This window comes from Sapajus apella, unplaced genomic scaffold (genome assembly GCF_009761245.1).
Source record: "Sapajus apella isolate SASKATOON/1434 unplaced genomic scaffold, GSC_monkey_1.0 scaffold3910, whole genome shotgun sequence".
In the NCBI taxonomy this organism is placed as follows: domain Eukaryota; kingdom Metazoa; phylum Chordata; class Mammalia; order Primates; family Cebidae; genus Sapajus; species Sapajus apella.
In genome coordinates this window covers 1-6,373 of record NW_022440836.1, presented here as the reverse complement: position 1 = coordinate 6,373, position 6,373 = coordinate 1, and the positions used below count along the sequence as shown (strand labels likewise).

General features: G+C 44.6%; 1 pseudogene; it reads right to left on the bottom strand.

Moving 5' to 3' along the window:
• Positions 1 to 1,508: 1,508 nt before the first annotated feature.
• Positions 1,509 to 3,497, bottom strand: LOC116547638 (annotated as a pseudogene).
• Positions 3,498 to 6,373: the final 2,876 nt, after the last annotated feature.

Sequence of the window (6,373 nt, the reverse complement as noted above, 5' to 3'; positions counted from 1 at the left end):
TGGAGACTTTGTTCGTTCCTTTTTACCCTTTTTTCTCCAGTCTTGCCTTCCCGTTTTATTTCATTGAGTTGATCTTCGACCTCTGATATCCTTTCTTCTGCTTGGTCAAGTCGGCTGTTGATACTTGTGCATGCTTCACGAAGTTCTCGTGTTGCAGTTTTCAGCTCCATCAATTCACTTATATTCCTTTCTATTTTGTCCATTCTTGTTAGCATTTCGTCAAATCTTTTTTCAAGGTTCTTAGTTTCTTTGCATTTGGTTAGAACATGTTCTTTAAGTTCACAGAAGTTTCTTACTACCCACCTTCTGAATTCTGATTCTGTCATTTCATCACACTCATTCTCCATCCAACCTTGTTCCCTTGCTGGCGAGGAGTTGTGATCCCTTTTAGGAGGAGAGGTGTTCTGGTTTCGGGTGTTTTCATCCTTTTTGCGCCGGTTTCTTCCCATCCTTAAGGATTTATCCACCTGTCGACTTTGTAGTTGCTGGCTTTCTGATTGGGTCTCAAATCTTTCAGATTGACGTTCTGTTTGTTGATGATGCGGTTATTTCTGCTTCTTGGTTTTCCTTCTGACAGTCTGGCCCCTCTGCTGTATGTCTGCTGAGGTTCACTCCAGGCCCTGCTTGCCTGGGGTTCACCTGCAGCAGCTGTTGAACAGCAAGGGTTGTTACCAGTTTTCTTCTTCTATCTTTGTCCCAGAAGGATACCCACCTAGTGTCAATCTGATCTCTCCTCTATGAGGTGTCTTTTTGGATATATAGGGGTCAGGGAGCTGCTTGAGGAGACGGTCTTTTCTTTATAGGAGCTCAAATGGTGAGCTGTGAGCTCTGTTGTTGTTCATTCAGAGCTGCTGGGCAGGTACTTTTAGGTCTGCTGCAGCAGAACTCATAAACTGCTTTTTGTTCCCAGGTGCTCTGTCCCAGGGATTTAGGGCTTTATTTATGAGTTTCCGTGATGCTGCTGCCTTCTTTTTTTTTTTTTTTTTCTTTTTTTCCTTCAGACCTGCCCAGCCCAGCAAGGAGGCAGCCTAGTCACTGTCGGCCTATAGCAGCTTTGCTGAGCTGCTGTGGGCTGCGCCCCGCTGCCGAGTGAACTTCCCTGCAGTCCTGTTTATATGGGTGTAGTTAGAACTGCTTTGGCGATGGTGGCCCGCCTCTGTTGGGGCGGAGTCTCTGCTGTGGCGTGTTGCCTTGGCAACGGCGGGCTGCCTCAGTAATGGCGGACGCCCCTCCCCCACAGAGCTGGACTGTCCCGGGTTCAGCTGCGCTCGCTGTGAAATTCTCAATCCAGAGTTTCTGGTTGCTGTTCTTTTATGGGGGTGGGACCAGCCGAGCCTGATCGCCTGGCTCCCTGCCTCAGAGCCTTTTTTAAGTTGGTGTTCCAGTCGCCTGTTGAAGAGGCGCCGGGGTCTGTTTGTTTTCCCCTGCGGCCACTCACTGCGCTGGCTTAAACAGCGGCACTGAGGTTTGTGGCGCTTTTTTTTTTTTTTTTTTTTTTGCCCTGGAATCTACTGTCCTGGTTCTCTGCTCAGTCCCCTTTTTGAACCAGCATATGGGCGACTTCCCGTGGCTCCAATCGCCAGCCAAAAGGGCACCCGGACCGGTGTATTTTGTACGGACAACCGCGGCTCCGGGGCGCCGACAAAGCAGCCGCGAGGAGCAAAGCAGCAGCACTGGCCGGCACAGCAGCGCTGGCCACAATAGCCTCGCTGGCGAGCGTGGAGCACCTCTGCCCGGGAATTTCCTAGTCTGTGGGCAATAAAAACGCGGCGTCCACTCACCCTCTGCGCTTTCACTGGGAGCTGCAATCCTGAGCTGTTCCTAAACGGCCATCTTGGATCCTCCGCTTGATCCTGAGGTTTTTATAAGATATTGTGAACAGCCAGGGTCTACCTGTGCTAGGGATGAGGAATCTGTAGCTGAAGCATGTTTTGGTCTGGTCTGGAATTAGAGCTTTCACAGTCTAAGTCTTTCTTCCTGTGGAAGTGAGCCCCCAAGCTGCCCCACTTGCCTCTCGGGTACATCCATGCAGTTGATAAGAACATGACCTGGGGGGTTATCACTGACCTGTCCAACTGGATGCTGCCCTGGTAACTGAAGGCACACTTCATGATGGTGTGTCCAGGGTCATCAAGGAGACATGCTGAGAGACCTCCAAAGGGAGTCCTGGCCAATGAGCTCCTCCCATTTGTCCTGTGGTGGGAGGGGGTATGGACCTTCTTAATCCTCCAGAATTATTTTGCAAATATAGCTCGGCTTTTCCCTTTCCTCCAGATATCGTGCTTGGGATCCCTCACTTAAAGGACAGCTATAGTGTTGAAATTGGTATTGTGAATCAATAGGTGTAAACCAATACCTATTTTTCAAAGTTTTAATACAGCATTAACCATGTCTGCTCACAGAGTCTGAATTAAGTTTTGCATTCTTAGATTCAGCTATACTTGACTAGAAACATTTTTTGTTATTTCTTATGAATAAATAATAGGAGTACTCTTCAGTGTTCTGAAAACTGAGATTGTTCTGAGGGACTGATTGCACCCCAACTTTAGAGGAAAAAGTGTCAAAGCAAAAGGAAGTCTACAAGGCCCGGCACAATTTATCCACTGTGATTCTCATTTCCTGTGACAATAAGCAACGTGTGGATTCAACCAAATGCCTGGGTGCTCTGCTCTCACATCACTTTTGGGGAAGCCTATTCTCACAGTAATGGTCTGAGAGTGTTATTCTGTGTGGCTGTGCCTATGGCTGTCTGTGGGTCACAGAGCTGAGAGTTAATTTGGTAAAAGTGTGCTGTGAGTGGATGTCTGGAGGGGAGAAAGACGGACTCACCAGCATCACTTGTACAGAGTCCACCATGAGCCCCACGTAGTGCTTCAGGATGTTATAATGGAAGGCTGGGGTCAGCATCTGCCGCTGCTGGCGCCACTTCTGCCCATTCAGCAGGGGAAAACCATACCCTGGGCCAAGAGATGGGTGTGTGTATGTGTCGGGATGGCGGGGTGGGAGGTGGGATGAAAGGGATCTCTGGGGAAAGAGAAAAGGCGGTTCCTGAGGAGAGAAAACCTAGAAGGTACTTCAGGGGCTATGGCAGGGAAAGCAGGTGAATTTCAGGTGTGGAAATGTCCTAATTGGGCAAATACATCCCTGAGATTATGACAGCTGTAGGATGAAAGTTGAAAAGTGTTGTGGGCAGATGTTAAATAAATACCAGGCTGAGGATGTCTGGAGAGAACAGAGAAGTGAAGTGGAAGAAGCTGAGCCTCAGGAGGGCTCACACCAGCATTAGCAAAGGTAGGGGTCTTGTTGCGTGTAAAAAGGAACATGAAACTGGATTAGGGATGGGGGTCATGACAGTGGTGGCCCCTCACCTATTGTTCTCTATGAGCCAAAGAGATTGCTCTTAGCAAATCTACCTGGGCAGTAGGTGGCAGTCCTAGTTTACATATACATACCAATCCAGGGAGCCAGGAGTCTGGAGATTTCTGTAACTTTGGGGTCTGAAAGACAAGAAAAGTCTTTACAGGAAACTGGAAACTACTAAATTTGGCATCCCCAGAGGGGATCTATCAGACCACGGGCTTCTATCAGTTGATATCTATCTGTTGGCAGTTTGACCTCTGTCATTTCCCACTTGTCTCCTGTCCCTTTCCATGTCTGCCATGAAGGTCAATGTGGGCTCAGGAAGTGAGATTCAGTGTTCTCACAGCAGAAGACCCACAGACCTAGGAAGGAGTTGGTGAGAAACATAGGCAATGTCCTCCAGGCCAGAGAGTAAGACAGAGCCATTGGTGGTAGCTTAGTCTGTCAATGATGCAGGACTGGAAGCAATTATACTTACCAAATCCATGTCATAATTCATTGATAAGTGAAAATGAGAATAAGAAACCCAAATCTCAAAATTAGCAAAATTAGAGATCAACACCTGTGCCATATGCCTATACCCAAATGTCTATAAGACATGACAATGTTCATTTCAGATTAACTCTATTAGCTTAAAACAGCAAGAAAGAACAGGAAAAAAAAAAAAAAAAGAAAGAAAGAAAGAAACCAGCAAATTTAGCCCCACACAGTTGTATTAAACATTCATTACTCAGTAAATACTTTTGGCTGTAGCCTGGACTGTGGACTTTGTGGATGGTTGGGACAGGGCTTAAATATTAATGTTTCAACGGTCACTTTCTACTGGGATTTTACAGACTCAGGGGCCTGTATCAGCAGGGAAGAGCTGATTGAGTCAAGATAAAATTTCAATCTCATCTGATCTCCCCGGAATCACCTTCATGTAGTCAGGGTCATAGAGCTGGACACGAACTTTGTCTCCCCATAGCCAATGAGGACAGGCACTTGGGAATGTCTCCACCCATTTCCGAATCTGTTGTATTTCCTGATCCTGTTGGAACTGTCAATGAGGGTAGACAGATGAACACTTTCATTTAGTTCTTCTAGTCTGTACAGGGGGAGTGAAGCACAGGGCAGGACAACCACAGAGACCTTGTAGTTCAGGATCTACCAGTACAAGTCAGGAATTTGGACTGTTTCTGATCATCTAGGCTCTGATCCAGATTCTTGTCCTCTCCCCAACACTTGATCTCAGGTCAGATTCTGTCTGTCTGCTGTGTAGAGCTATGGGGTCAATGCGGCCTACAGAAACTTAAGTCAGCCATTGTCTTCACATTGTGTAAAATCTCTGGAAGTCATAAACACAACAATTTCCATGGGCAACGTGCACAACTTGTATCATTCGGTAAGCAGATTTGTAAAATAATTTATCTTTAGAGAATAAAATGAATTAAAGTAAACATTCAATTACACAATAATTGAATATAATCATACTTGTTATATTTTCAGAATTTCCCAGCATACATAGTATTTGTTAAGATACAAATAGCATTTGGAATGTGTATGACTAAGTGAAAAATGATTAACTATAAAATTATGTGCATTCTACATGCTGAATACCTACAGATTTATGGGACAGAATCTGGGTATAGGCATATGGCACTGGTGTTGATCTATGATTTTGAGATTTGGGTTTCTTATTCTCATTTTCACTTATCAATGAATTACGAGCTCCCTGCTGCCTAGAGTCAGCTTTCTTTTTTTTTTTTTTTTAACTTTATTTATTTATTTATTTTTAAATTTATTTTATTGCATTTTAGGTTTGGGGGTACATTTGAAGAACATGCAAGATTGTTGCATAGGCACACACATGGCAGTGTGATTTGCTGCCTTCCTCCCCATCACCTATATCTGGCATTTCTTCCCATGCTATCTCTCCCCAACTCCCCATCCCCCACTGACCCTCCCCTATTTCCCCCCAACAGACCCAAGTGTGTAGTGCTCCCCTCCCTGTGTCCATGTGTTCTCATTGTTCAACACCTGCCTATGAGTGAGAACATGTGGTGTTTGATCTTCTGCTCTTGTGTCAGTTTGCTGAGAATGATGCTTTCCAGGTTCATCCATGTCCCTACAAATGACACAAGCTCATCGTTTTTGATGGCTGCATAATATTCCATGGTGTATATGTGCCACATTTTCCCTATCCAGTTTATCATCGATGGGCATTTGGGTTGGTTCCAAGTCTTTGATATTGTAAACAGTGCTGCAATGAACATTCATGTGCATGTGTCCTTATAATAGAATGATTTATAATCCTTTGGATATATACCCAGTAATGGAATTGCTGGGTCAAACGGAATTTCTATTTCTAGGTCCTTGAGGAATCGCCACACTGTCTTCCACAATGGTTGAACTAATTTACACTCCCACCAACAGTGTAAAAGTGTTCCTATTTCTCCACATCCTCTCCAGCATCTGTTGTCTCTAGATTTTTTAATGATCGCCATTCTAACTGGCGTGAGATGGTATCTCAATCTAGTTTTGATTTGCATTTCTCTGATGACCAGTGATGATGAGCATTTTTTCATATGCTTGTTGGCCTCATGTATGTCTTCCTGTGTAAAGTATCTGTTCATATCCTTTGCCCACTTTTGAATGGGCTTGTTTGTTTTTTTCTTGTAAATCTGTTTTAGTTCTTTGTAAATTCTGCATATCAGCCCTTTGTCAGATGGGTAAACTGCAAAAATTTTTTCCCATTCTGTTGGTTGCCGATTCACTCTAATGACTGTTTCTTTTGCTGTGCAGAAGCTGTGAAGTTTGATTAGGTCTCATTTGTCTATTTTGGCTTTTGTTGCCAATGCTTTTGGTGTTTTGGTCATGAAGTCCTTGCCTACACCTATGTCCTGAATGGTTTTGCCTAGAGTTTCTTCTAGGGTTTTTATGGTGTTAGGTCTTATGTTTAAGTCTTTAATCCATCTGGAGTTAATTTTAGTGTAAGGTGTCAGGAAGGGGTCCAGTTTCTGCTTTCTGCACA